The sequence below is a fragment of the Schistocerca gregaria genome, chromosome 7, assembly GCF_023897955.1.
Source record: "Schistocerca gregaria isolate iqSchGreg1 chromosome 7, iqSchGreg1.2, whole genome shotgun sequence".
Classification (NCBI taxonomy): domain Eukaryota; kingdom Metazoa; phylum Arthropoda; class Insecta; order Orthoptera; family Acrididae; genus Schistocerca; species Schistocerca gregaria.
This window is the reverse complement of record NC_064926.1, coordinates 434,596,234-434,609,856: the sequence shown is the minus strand read 5'-3', so window position 1 is coordinate 434,609,856 and position 13,623 is coordinate 434,596,234. Positions and strand designations below refer to the sequence as shown.

The 13,623-nt window shown below is 42.7% G+C and overlaps 1 protein-coding gene across 1 annotated transcript in view; it reads left to right on the top strand.

Annotated features, from left to right (window-relative positions):
- The window catches only part of LOC126281712 (O-acyltransferase like protein-like), a 253,122-nt gene that overhangs the window by 39,764 nt on the left and 199,735 nt on the right, over positions 1-13,623 (top strand). The window lies entirely within an intron of this gene.

Genomic DNA, 13,623 nt, shown 5'->3' with positions numbered 1-13,623 from the left:
GCTACAAATCAATGTCCGAAATGTTCACATGTAAACAGTATGTTAGACATCGATTTGTAGCGATTTATCTGAAGGATGTTAACATTGTGACATCTGTACATGTCGGAGGATTCTAAAGTCTGACATGCGCTGAAGCAAAATCTTTTGCTGTACCACTTAAAAATTACCAAAAAGAAATTGTGAAATAAATAAATTCTGCAGTCAACGGCGAATGTGATGTCCTTTAAAAAATTCTAGATGACCCTGAATCCCGAACATGAGAAGTTAATAATAAAACGAAATAGACGCCTAAACAAAAGATCAATCATAGCAAAACAATCTCGATGATGTGTTGCCAAAGGAACTCTCATACAAAGGGGTATAAGTAGTGCGTAACAGGCAACGTTGCTTACTGACAGTGTAAAATATCATGTCACGTGGAAATTATGTCAGTTTCCGGATAAGCTGTTTTACAATATTACCAAAAAATAAAATTTCTTCTCCTTCTTCTGCGTCTTTTTGAGATAGTGAAGCCTTAGGAAGTACTTGTATGACTATGTTTTCCTCCTCTACCTTTAGTCTCTTTATTGAAGGAGTGGAATAGCGAACAGTTCCTGCAACCCTCACAAGAACAATTCTTAATGAGGTTCTTACTTCCTCATTTGCCTGATCCAACAAAAATGTAATGGCAGTGGACATATTCACAAGCGCCCGATTATGAAGACTTTTCTCTGCACCTGTTGTGCGCAAGACTGCGCCGTCATGCCATGTAATACAGAGATATTAAGGAGAGTGCTTGAAATGTGCAGCTGTCAGTAACTGGGACCAATGCCCCAACGGGAAACGTTCTCCCAGTGCTCACAACCCTCTCCGCGATGGTGCCACGTCATTTTACACATGTTGTGCACTGAAAAGTTCCCTCTTGTGAACACCTGAGTAATTTGCAGAGTATCCACCCCACCCCGACTCGAGTGGCGAGTTTGTGGAACGTAGAACTACATCATTTCTACATCTAGTTCCACATCTGAACTCTGAGAACCACTGTGAAGTACATCGTGGGGGGCTGTCCCAATGTAACAAATAAAAAGGGTATGGATCGCGTCTGTGCATGCTTTAACTTAGTCTTATCTTGCCTTTGCGATCTCCGTGGGCGCGATACGTCGCGGGATGTAGTAATTCCTAGATTCATGACATACTTGGATCTAGAAACTTTTTAAGTAGGTTTTGACGAGATAGTTTGCGTTTGTCTACATGCGTCTGCCAGTTCAGTGCTTTCATCTTCGTGACACTCCCCCATGGGTCTAATAAACCTGTGACCGATCGTGCTGCCATTCATCGTATCCGTTCAATAGCCCTTATTACAGTTGAGTAGTGTCCCTTAAACTAAACTACTTAAAAAAACTCGATTAGAAGAGATTAGTACTGTACTATCTGCTACGTTCATCCTGTTTAGCCGGCTGTTGTGACCGAGCGGTTCTAGCTGCTTTATTCCGTAACCGCGCTGCTGCTAAGGTCACAGGTTCGAATCCTGCCTCGGGCATGGATGTGTGTAATGTCCTTAGATTAGTTAGGTTTAAACAGTTCTAAGTCTAGGGGACTGATGACCTCAGATGTTAAGTCCCATAATGGTTAGAGCCATATTGAACCATCCTATGTAAAAAAAAAAAAATACATACTGCAAACAGCATTTACTCGGGTACAAGCTGGTGATCCCCGTGGACAAAGTTTGAGAACCGGATTTCAACAAAGATCTGTTCGCAGGAGGTATAAAAATATTGGTAACATAACTCTGTTCGATCATCAACAAAACAGTAACTTTGGAAGTTTTTGACGGTAATGTAACCTCCGATTTTCCTATAAACTTACCTCTACGCCATACATGCGCATTCTCTCACGCTATTGTGAAGTTTTCAAGCTATGATACACTGGGAAGCTTGTCCTAGAAATGCTTTGTAGTGAGATACAATCGGTTTTAGGAATCTCAGAAGGATCGTTCACAGACAGTTTATTTCAGTTTTAGGGAGAGAGAATAAATCATATGAGACTAATTTTACGCTTTAAGACCGATATGGGAGTAGCGCCCGGATTAAGAATTCTTGAGGGAGGGCATGAACTTTGGCCCTTGAAATGATGTATGGCCCTAACGGAAGGGTCCTTCACTAATCCGCAAAAGACTGCTTCTCTCGGGTTATTCTAAAAGTATACAGAGAACACGAATTAAAAGACTTTCATCTAGTACTATTTACACGAACGTCGAATTTATAGGAAAGTGTCAATCTTCCTGCGGCCAACATCACTCGCAGTATAAGTTCCGTGTCGTCATAGGTTACGAGTGGTAGGGCACCGAAAACAATTCCATTGGAGAAGGACGATGCGTGCCTTGCGGCAAGGTCGGTTGTCTTGTTTTGGTAGAGAGCTAACTCAGAGACCCAATGTCGTATTGCCATTAAGGATAGTGTGCTCATGTCGGCGACCTCTGAATACGAAGCAGGGGGCAAAGGCTCCAATGCTAGTGGCGAGTGCAGAAAACATGCTGTTGGACTAACAATGCGAGTGACAATAGAGAACTTAAGTCCGAATGTCCACGTCCGTGCTGTCTACTCGAAAACTTATTAACGCCCGCCAAGATACTTATCAGTCTTCTTTCCTTCATCTCTGTTGCGTTAAAATATCCCGCTATTGTAGTAATATAAGATATAAATACGAAATAAGCATTTGGAATGTTGGACATGAGTAACAACACAGTTGAAAGAAAGGACAGTGTTTTATCCCTGTGAATACAGCTGTTTGAGTGGCTGTTTTTTCTGCTGAGCGAATTACGAGAATATGATAATAAGAAAATGACGTAACAGAATTATTCTGGTCTGCAACTCAGCTGTATTAAAACAATGAGCCCTGGTTCCCAAAACGCTTTATTGCGAGGAAACACCTAACGCTAGTTAATTGGTTAATGGAAGCAGCAATAAATCGTAAGGCGAGCTTGTTAATTAGTGTTATACAGGGCCACTTACAAATGGACTCTAACAAAAATAATAAAAAATACCACATTAAGACAGATTATTTACATAAAGCAGATTTTGTAACATCATTAATACATATTTTATTTGTTGAAATTGTAGAGAAATGTAAAACTGTGAATTAAACAGGCATAAAAGGAACGTTACACTAAAGAATTCATGGGCTGCAACTGGTTGCTTTCATACAAATACTTTACAGTAACAAGACACGAGAAAAGTGATGTTCTTTTTTATTTAAGCAAGAAATAATTATATGTTAGTAAGACCTGTACACAAATATCTCCAAACTGTATTAAATCTGTAAGACGAATATTATGTGTGCAGTGCTCAAAAACTTTCCAAAATTTATTTTCGGCGAGAGTAGTGAAACTATCTATTCCTTCTTCGCTGTGGCTGCAGGAGCAAGTTCACTGGTGAGCCAAAACATCATGATCCCTGTCCCAGCGCGAACTGAAAGCCTTCTGTGTGCACGAGATGTGCGGTGAACGTACATAAGCAGAGCAGATACGAATGGAGAATCATTCTGGCGACGGCGGATCCGCAAGTGGGGAAATCGGGTGACATAAGCGACTTTACGAAGGGCAGACTGTTACGGCCCGGCACCCGGGAACGAGTATCTCGGAAACCGCAAAGCTGATCGTTTGTTCGGGTGCTGATATAACAAAAGTCATGGGACTGCGACATGCACATATACAGATGGCCGCAGTATCAAAAAATGGCTCTGACCACTATGGGACTTAACATCTGAGATCATCAGTCCCCTAGAACTTAGAACTACTTAAACCTAACTAACCTATCACACACATTCATGCCCGAGGCAGGATTCGAACCTGCGGCCGTAGAGGTCGCGCGGTTCCAGACAGTAGCGCCTAGAACCGTTCGGCCACCTCGGCCGGCGCCGTAGTATCGCTTACACGTGATATAAATGGGCAGTGCATTGCCGGAACTGTCATTTTTACTCAGGAGATTCAAGTGAAAAGTTTTCCGACGTGAATATGCCCACACGACGGGAATTAACAGACTTTGAACGCGGAATGGTTGTTGGAGCCAGACGCATGAGACATCCATTTCGGAAATCGTTAGAGAATTCAACTTTTCGAGATCCACAGTGTCACGAGTGTGCTGAAAACACCAAATTTCTGGCATTATCTCTCACCACAGACAACGCGGTGGCCGACGGCCTTCACTTAACGACCGAGAACAGCGGCGTTTGTGTAGAACTGTCAGTGCTAACAGGCAAGCAACACTGCGTGAAATAACCTCCCAGAAATCTGTGTGAGACGTACGTCGAATGTATCTGTTAGGGAGTGCGACGAAATGTTGCGTTACTGGGCTATGGTAGCCGACGACCATAGTGAGGGTCTTTGCTAACAGCGCCTCTCTTGGGCTGTTGACCATATCGATTAGATCCTAGACGACTGGTAAACCGTGGCCCAGTCAGATGAATCCAGATTTCAATTTGTAAGAGCTGATGATAGCGTTCGAGTGTGGCACAGGCCCCATGAAGGAATGGACCACGTTGTCAACAAGGCACTGTGCAAGCTGGTGTGGGCTGTGTTTACATGGAATGGATTTGGACCTTTGGTCAAACTGAACCGATCATTGACTGGAAACTGTTACGTGTTCAGCCTCTTGGAGACCACTTGCAGCCATTTATGGGCTGCATGGTCGTAAACAACGATGTCATGTTACCGGGCCACAGTCGTTCGTGACTGGTTTGAAGAACGTTCTGGAACAATTCTATCAAATGATTAGGCTTCCCAGATCTCCCGATATGAATCCCCCGAACATTTGTGGGACATAAACGACAGGCCAGTTCAAACACAAAAACCGGTACCGGCGTCACTTTCACAGAGACAGTACGGGTCAATATTTCTGCAGAGGAATTCCAACGACTTGTTGAGTCATGCCATGTCGTGTTGCTGCACGACGTCGGGCAAAGGAATGTCCGAAAAGCTTTTAGTAGGTGCACCTACCATGACTTTTGACACCTCAGTGAAGTAAGGTTGAAGAACGGTAAAATAGCGAGTGGACGTTCAGGGCTCTTCATACAACGTGGACGTCAGTAGCTTGCCCTCTATGTGAAGCAGGAAAGGCGGCTATCTGCTATAGGCGTAAGTTTTTCGAAGTACGTCGCTCAGCCCACACTGAAGAACATGAAGCTCCACAGTACACGACCACAGCAGCGACACCATCATCCGCGATTGCCGGTGGGTGCAGTCTTATGCTAGGGGGGACATTCAGTTGGGCTTCCATGGGCCTACGTGGGCATTATTGGTGGACTGTCTGCATCTCCCCATGGTTGATGCCACCGATGGCATAGTCCAGAACTGTCACAACGCCAGACTCGTGTTACAGTGTTCTGAGGAGCATGATAGTGGACTCCTTAATGTCTTGGCTACCAAATTCTGAATTCTGAATTCTGAATTCAAGGGAACGCGTCCAGGACACTATGGGGCGCCATGTACGAACCCACAAACTACCGGCCCGTAATTTACGGAAATTGAGTGACCTATAAATAAATGTCTGGTGCCACATTTCTCTGGAAACCTAGCAAGGACTTGTCGACTTCAGGCTTCCCAGAATCACTGCCGTATTGTTTTCGAAAGTAGACCAACTCCCTGTTAATTATAAGCAATGGTCATAATGCTTTGGCTTAGCTGTGTATTTACTTTTTGAAACAATCTTTTCGTTCCTGTTTTATCTCGTAATACTATGTTATATGTTATTTCACGTGTTGTGATAATATTTTCTCTTATAAATAATTAATGTACCTTCTGTACTGTGCAGTGTTACATGGAATGATGCAGAGGCGAACAGCTGTTTAGCTTTTGGTATCGCTCTGCTCGTCTGTGTCGGCCCTCGAGTGTAAACCTTTCACAATTGAGCTTATCTGGGCGATTTGTCACTGAAGCGATAGACCATACGCTGTCTGTTCACCGACAAACAATGAGTAGCTGTGTCTCAAGGCTCCGCTGTGGCACATCACATGTTCTGTAATTGCTAGCATTGAAAGGGACTGATATTGAATCCTCAATTGGCCATAAAAATTAAAAGTTTTCTTTGGTTTCTGTAAATGTATTAAGGGGAAAATCCACATTAAAACTTCAATTTCTTTCAAAAAAATTTTATGGCTGTTTCAAATCTTTCGAGTGTCTACTCTCAGGCTATATTCGAATTACAAGTACGTTAAAGAAATATCTGAAGTATGGACTAGGAAATATTTGAAATATGGACTACGGAAAGGGCAGTGACACACTGACAGCTGCCAAAGTGGTCAAGATAGTTCCGTCTGTCAGAGACTTGCCCATACGCCTACTGGCAAGATGCGCTGACGGCAAAAATGCAAATGAAAGTTTGCGCAGTATTATTTAGTCCCCGCGTCCCAAAGAAAAAAAAGTTACATTTTGGTCATGTACACTGAGATGACGAAAGTCATACGGTAACTTCTACTATCGCGTTGGTCCTCCTTAAGCCCGGCGTATACTGAGTAACAATCGACTGTTGTTAACAATCGATTGGACAGTCGATTGTTTCCATTCAGACGTTTTTTTTTTTTTTTAGTCGAATGAAACTAGTCTCAGCGGCTATGTGAGCTATATGAATGTTTTCACTCACCGCGTTTGAGGGATTTCTCTCAATGAGAGACAACCGACTGAAACATGTCTCCGTCTGTTTCTGCCGTTATATGATGTCGCTCTCTCATCGGATTTAAGTGATTTTATTTGCTTACTTTTTCAGCCTTTTCAGTTGTACATGAAACATAACTAGGCTTGCCAACATTTTTAGAGACAAATAAAATGCCTTATTTTAAGGAAATTTAAATAAAATGTATATCTAAAAATACATTCTAAATTATGTATTTACTTACTCAAAAACGATTTTTCGTACTTGTGGCAATAAAAATCAATTTTTGGTTGTTTTTAAAAGTTTAATATCTGGTGTTGCACTGTAAGTTTGTGTATATATAAGTGAACAATCACTTTTTAACAAGTTTTTATTAGATCGGTTTCTTGTGTGTTTGTTTTTCGTTACAAATTTTGCGACTGATTTTTAACTGGTTTCCCAAAACGCTAGACTTTCAACATTGCTCAAAACTGGATGATACTGAAATGTTAACTCGCTTTCGAGTCTGGTCTGTGGCGAAGGGTATTTTGTTTTACGGTTTGTCTGCCTCAGTTCGGCATAAATATTGCAATTGATTTTTAACTTAACTTCCCGATAAGCTAAAGGTTTGAAACTTTCTCTTTAACTCAGAACTGGACGGCAATTTAATATTAACTATCTCTATTTTCTGTTGTGCGGCTGAGAGTAGTTGCTTTTTGTAAGAAGTAGATGACACTGCAATATTAATTGGCTTTCAAGTCTGGTGTGTGGCGGAGGGTACTTTATTGTTCGGTCGGTCTGTCTGTTCGGTACAAATTTTGCAACTGATTTTAAACTAACTTCGCGATAAGCTATTTACTTCGAACATTCAACTTCGTTCAGAACTGGATGGCCATGTAATATTAACTCGCTTTTTTTCTGTTGTGTGACAGAGAGTAGGTACTTGCTGTACCACTGTTATTTCCCTGTTTTCTTGTTCCAATCGCGAATGTTTCGCGCTTAAGAACGATTGCTGCTAAGCTTCCTTGTCAACTCGACTTCCTCTAGTTTTTACGTTCGCGGTCTTCTCGCAAGATACGCCTATGACGAAGCAATATATTGGCTGACTCATTTAAAGAGAAACTGAAATAAACCGGAAGTTTACCACATGGCTCATCACAATGTTGGAAATCACTAAAATTTCACACACACAAGACTAAAAAGAAGAAAATAACTATTTAAAGAGAAGAACTTAGTAACGTAACACGCTTTTAAAACTGACAAATAAATATTAAATAATCTCTCCTAGTTCCATACAGATTCCTAACGCCATACAGATAGTCCTGGAAATTTATGCTTGTGAATTTTTAGTAGCTATGACACTACCTGTAAAACTGAAAATGTGGGGCGTACGTATGTAGTTTGTGACGTAGTTTTCTGTACAAAATATTTACCTTCCACATAAATAAATGGCATTTGTGGACGTCATCACACATTCCCAATGAAACGGAATTCAAACTGTCGCTAAAACGAGGTAAGGTTCCTTTCTTCTTCATATATCCTTGAGGCAAGCATTCCACTCACCTTTGTACCTCCAACTAGGGCTGCAATACATCTGCATTTCCCTGGATTGGCCCTAGATTTGATGGCGTACAGAGGTAATTTTATACAATTATGTGGGATAAATATGGACCTTCTTTCGTTCCTGTAGAAATTCGAGTGTTTGGAAATAGGTTAAACCATAGTTAAAATTCATTAAAAGAGGACCTAACTATAGATAGTGTCTTCGTTTTAGTCTATTAAAAACGGAGCAGCAAGCACGCTAAGCCAATATTCTATGCGCGTACAGTCTTTTCCAAAATTGTCTTTACAATTTTGATCACGTATATTTTAGAAATGGGGATAGTTAGGAAGGTCCGGTTTGCGACCACTGAAAGCTGTTTTTTTTCTTATTTTCCCATATGAGTTGTTGATTGACCACCCTCCAGCAGTTGGCACAGTGTGTGAAATGGTTTGTACAGACCAGCTCTAACACCCAGACCCTGCGGAACCCCATTACATCTTATTCTTCGGGCAGGACTTGCACGAACTGTGAGCTGACATCAGAGCAGCAGTAGATACTTTAATAAGGACATCCTAGGCCGGACATGGAACTGGAATATCGCTTAGATAACCTCTATGCTACAGACGATGCACGCATTTAAGATGACCATCCGTTACATCGTCCCCCCTTTTTTCGTGACAGTCGCGGTTTCTCTAGCTCTGTTCTGAATTTTTTCAGAAGCAATTCGTGACATCTTATTGTGTCGGATTTAACAATTATGAAACAATTTATCCTGAATTGTATGTTTATTTCACTTGTAACGGTACGCCGTTACTGAAAAAGGTAATTTCCCAAATGAGTAATGTTTAGAGCAGTGACAAAACATAGTTTATTGCAGAAACTACAAAAACAATGTTAGTGACTGAGGCGATTGTTATGATACACGAGTTGAATATTTCCATAAAGCTATTGAAGAATACAGACATGCTGAAGAAAATTTACAGCGCTGTTAAATAGCGCGTGCCTGCTCGCACTCCATTTTAGAAAGTACTAATAAAACAAATAATGTAATTTTTGTAACAAACTAAAGTGATGGTTCGCATTTATTAGGATCAATTCAGACTTTTTCGTAATATCAAAATGTTTTAATGAGTCCCGAAATTTGCTCTAGAAAATATGGTCACCTTAACACACTGAACACTGTTAAGTGGGTATTACCTCTCTCTGTTTCTGTAATATGTGATCAAGATTGTACAGACAATTTTGGAACACTGTATTTTCCATACTTCTTTATTGATTCAATGAGAAGCCCCCTACAATAGGCGATCGCATACACCGCGACGCTGCCCCGTCCTCCAGACAACTGAACGTCTTAAATGCCATTTGCCTTCTAGCCAGTCAGCTGTATAAAACTGATTTCATTTACGTTCATGTTCCTTACCGCAGGTTAATACTACGTCTTAACATGAACGTCTCTATAATGCGCTTTCTCAAATACTAGTTACTCTCATGTGTAATTTATATCTGCTGATCCGTAGGAGGCGCTCGCCTGTTGGCATTGTTAGCCCTGAAACGCAAGCGAGGAAACATTCGTCCTCTCATGTCCCCGCTCTCTGCGGAACGTCGTGGCCATCGGATAGCTTATCGTCTACAGGCTTTTGTGACCGGGAAAATAATCCGATTTGACCCACGTGTCTGGGGTTTTCGAAATTTTTGTGTGGGGTTGGCAATTTAAGTGATGGCTGGCCTACCCCAGTGATACGTCAGGTTAATTAGTTACGCGTTAATGGCACCTGTAACAGTTAAATCCGCAACAGTATATCAACTAGTTTTAAATGATGACTAGAAAAATTACTTCATTCAGTTCATAATTAAATGAACATGTATAATGATCATTTTAACTTTGGCAAACCCCTGAGATACGTCTCAACTTACGACCAGCCTCTGTCAGTATTCAATAATGTAGCACTGTTTCAGTTCAGCTAATGAAAATGTTGCAGGCTGGTTTCACTCAGAAGAATGAATTAGTAGCTAAAACACTAAAGAGCGGCTTCAGGTAAAAGAAATTGACTACATGGTTCAACCGACAGAAAAACTACTGATTGTTTTCGTTTCAAAAGAAAGAATGGATAATTCAATCAATATGCAAAGGTACAATGGCGTCGAATCTTTTCATTCGATTGAATCCACTGACTGCTTTCACTCGGTGAAAAAAAATCGTTAATAATCCAACGGTCCGGTAAAGCTACAACCGATTGAATACGTAATCCGACCAACTGAACGATGGTTTTTATTCGGTTGCTCACACAGGCTGGTTTCACTCAAAACAATGGATGAGTGAGTAGTCTAACCGAGTGAATAGATCGTTTTCATTCGGTCTCTCCCACGGACTAGTTTCCCTCAAAAGAATGAATGAATAATTCAACCGATACATAAAACTACAACCGAACGAGTCGATTGTTTTCATTCGGTTGTTCCCATCACTACCGGTGTAGAGTAGCAACTTGACGTAACATGGATTCTACAAGTTGTTGGAAGTCCTCTGCAGAAATATTGTGCCATGCTGCCTCTATAGCCGTCCATAATCGCGAGATGTTGCCGATGCAGGATTTTGTACATGAACTGACCTATCGATTATGTCCATAAATGTTCGATGGGATTGACGTCGGGCGATACGGGTGGCCAAATAATTCGCTCGAATTGTGCAGATCCTTCAAAACAGTCGCGAACAGTTGTGACCCAGTGACATTGCGCTTTGTCATCCATAAAAGTTCCATCGCCGTTTGGTACAATGAAGTCCATGAATGGCTGCAAATGGTCACCAAGTCAACGCGAACTTAACCATTTTCAGTCAGTGATCAATTCAGTACGAGCAGAGATCGCTGTTCACACAGCCTGTACCATTATGGAGCCACCACCAGCTTGCACAGTACCTTGTTGATACTTGGGTCCATGGTTTAGTGGGGTCTGCACCCCACTCGCACCCCACCGTCAGCTCTTACTAACCGAAATCGGCACTCACCTGATCAGGCCACTATTTTCCAGTCATCTAGGGTCCAGCTGATACTCATGGGCCCAGGAGAAGCGCCGCATGCTCTGTAGTACTGTCAGTAAAGGCACTCGCGTCGGTCGGCCGCTGCCATAGGCCAGTAAAGCCAAATTTCGCCACACTGTCCTAACGGATACGTACATCGCATGTCCCATGCTGATTTCTGCGCAGTGTTACTTCTCTATTAGCGCTGACAACTATTTGCAAACGCTGCTGTTGTCGGTCGTGGCGCTGTGATTAGCACACTGGACTCTCATTCGGGAGGACGGCGGTTCAAACCCGCGTCCGGCTATTCAGATTTAGGTTTTCCGAGATTTCCCTAAAACCCTCAAGGCAAATTCCGAGATGATTCCTTTGAAAGGGCACGGCCGATTTCCTTCCTCGGCCTTGACACAATGCGAGATTGTACTGCGTCTCTAATGACATCAATGTGGGCGAGACATCACATCCAATCGTCCTTCCTTCCAAGGTTGACGAAGCGTCGCAAATGTTTTCGACACCCGCTCTGTCTCTCGCACGCACACAGCTGGTTCAGTTGTTGCTCTGTTGGAGCTCGCCCGTTCAACTGCTGACGGTGATGGCAAATCGAGATAGAAGTTCTCGATTGTCGAGATGAAAGTAGTAGATATGTTTTCCGTGTCTCTAGTGGCGTTGATTCGCTCGACAACTCAGCAGCTCGTAGTGTCGTGGCTAGCGTTGCAGCCTCTGGTTCACGGGGTCCCTTATTAGGTTCCCGGCCGGATTGGGGATTTTCTCTGCCCGGGGACTGGGTGTTAGTGTAGTCCTCATCATTTCATCATCATAATCATTATCATTCGTGACGGTAGCTAGATTGGACTGTGCAAAAAATTCGATTACATAAAACTTGGGGTTTGTACGCGCGCTGATGGCCGCGCAGTTGAGCGCCCAAAACCAAACAAAAGCAAACACCATCGTTCGACAAGCTACACGACGGCTACAGTGAGCCAGAGGTGAAGTTGTGCGTCTTTTGTGAAAGGACGCATAAAGTTTAGTGTAAAGAAAATCGCTTCAGTTCACTACATATGGATGCACGTCTCGATGTGAAGCGGCCCTAGGGGGTCTAACAAATGCAGTGACTCCTCCATCCCCCTCTCCGTTTCCCCATAGCGATGACGCGGTCAACAACGGCCAGCACCTTCATCGGCCAGCGATAACGTAAATTTCTGTACTCTCATGACATGCAAGTAATACCAGCTCCCCGTCAATATACAGCGTTATTGTGCCATGTGGGTCCGTATCAGTTACATAGCAGGCACGGTATTCGCCTCTTTTAGTACTTACGTTATCATTGTTGATTGCCTTCGTTCATCCTTGCTTTTATCCACTAGTCAGGGTTCACCACAGTCAATTGGTATTTAGGCGACGAAAAGCTTCCCTTAAAAATGGACGGACTCTCCAATTGTGGGCGCGAAATTAGGCACCGACAGCAAGGCTTGTGTCTCAATTTATCGTCCACCGGGAACTAACTCTCTTCGTTGATATCCGTACAGTGTGTACCACGTCGAAAAGTAGAATTGACCAGGCTGCAGATCTTGGTTGGTCAGATCTGCCTACTGTCGAGCGCAGGTTCCCTCAGGTTCAGCAGGTTTAGCCCACATACAGCTAAGTTCCTCAAAGTTCGTTGGCATTGTTCCCATGTATCAGTACGCGTGCGGCAGCATGCGCTTCCTAATACGTTCGAAAACGCGTCGCATAAAAATGGTTTTTATTGGCGATAGAAAAGGAGCATCAAGTGTTTCGGACAGTCCTTGGGCTAAGGACCATTTGCATACCCAACAGAACGATCGTCTTGCTGTAGGTGCCCGCACGCCCGGGTCCCGGGTTCGATTCGCTGCGGGGTCAGGGATTTTCTCTGCCTCGTGATGGCTGGGTGTTGTGTGATGTCCTTAGGTTAGTTAGGTTTAAGTAGTTCTAAGTTCCAGGGCACTGATGACCATAGATGTTAAGTCCCATAGTGCTCAGAGCTATTTGAACCATTTTTTACTGTAGGTATCCCACAGCACAAGGTCCAAGTCTGAACATTACACACTACCTCCAGCTTAGGCAAATGGAGCAAATCGGTTGGTTCTTTCCGCAGTACATGTGACACCCCATTTTGCAGTGCTGAAGCACATGCAGACTTTTTGTTCACGTAAAATCGGGTCTGGCGTATATATTAGTTTTGCGTTATTTAAATTCGTATAAGTAAACTATCAAAATTTTACTGACCCATGGGGTTCTTTTCATATGATTCACGTGGTCTACAGTAGCAGGAGAAAAGGGAACGAGAGGACAAATATCTCTATCGAAGCACAAAAAAGTCTACGATGCCCCTATTTTAAAAGACTCTGACTGAAAAGTGGGGTACCAGCGGCCTCACTACTTTCCTCAGCACCTATAAAAACGGGACCATATTATTCTTTTTTTGCTCCGACAGGAAAATTACGTTA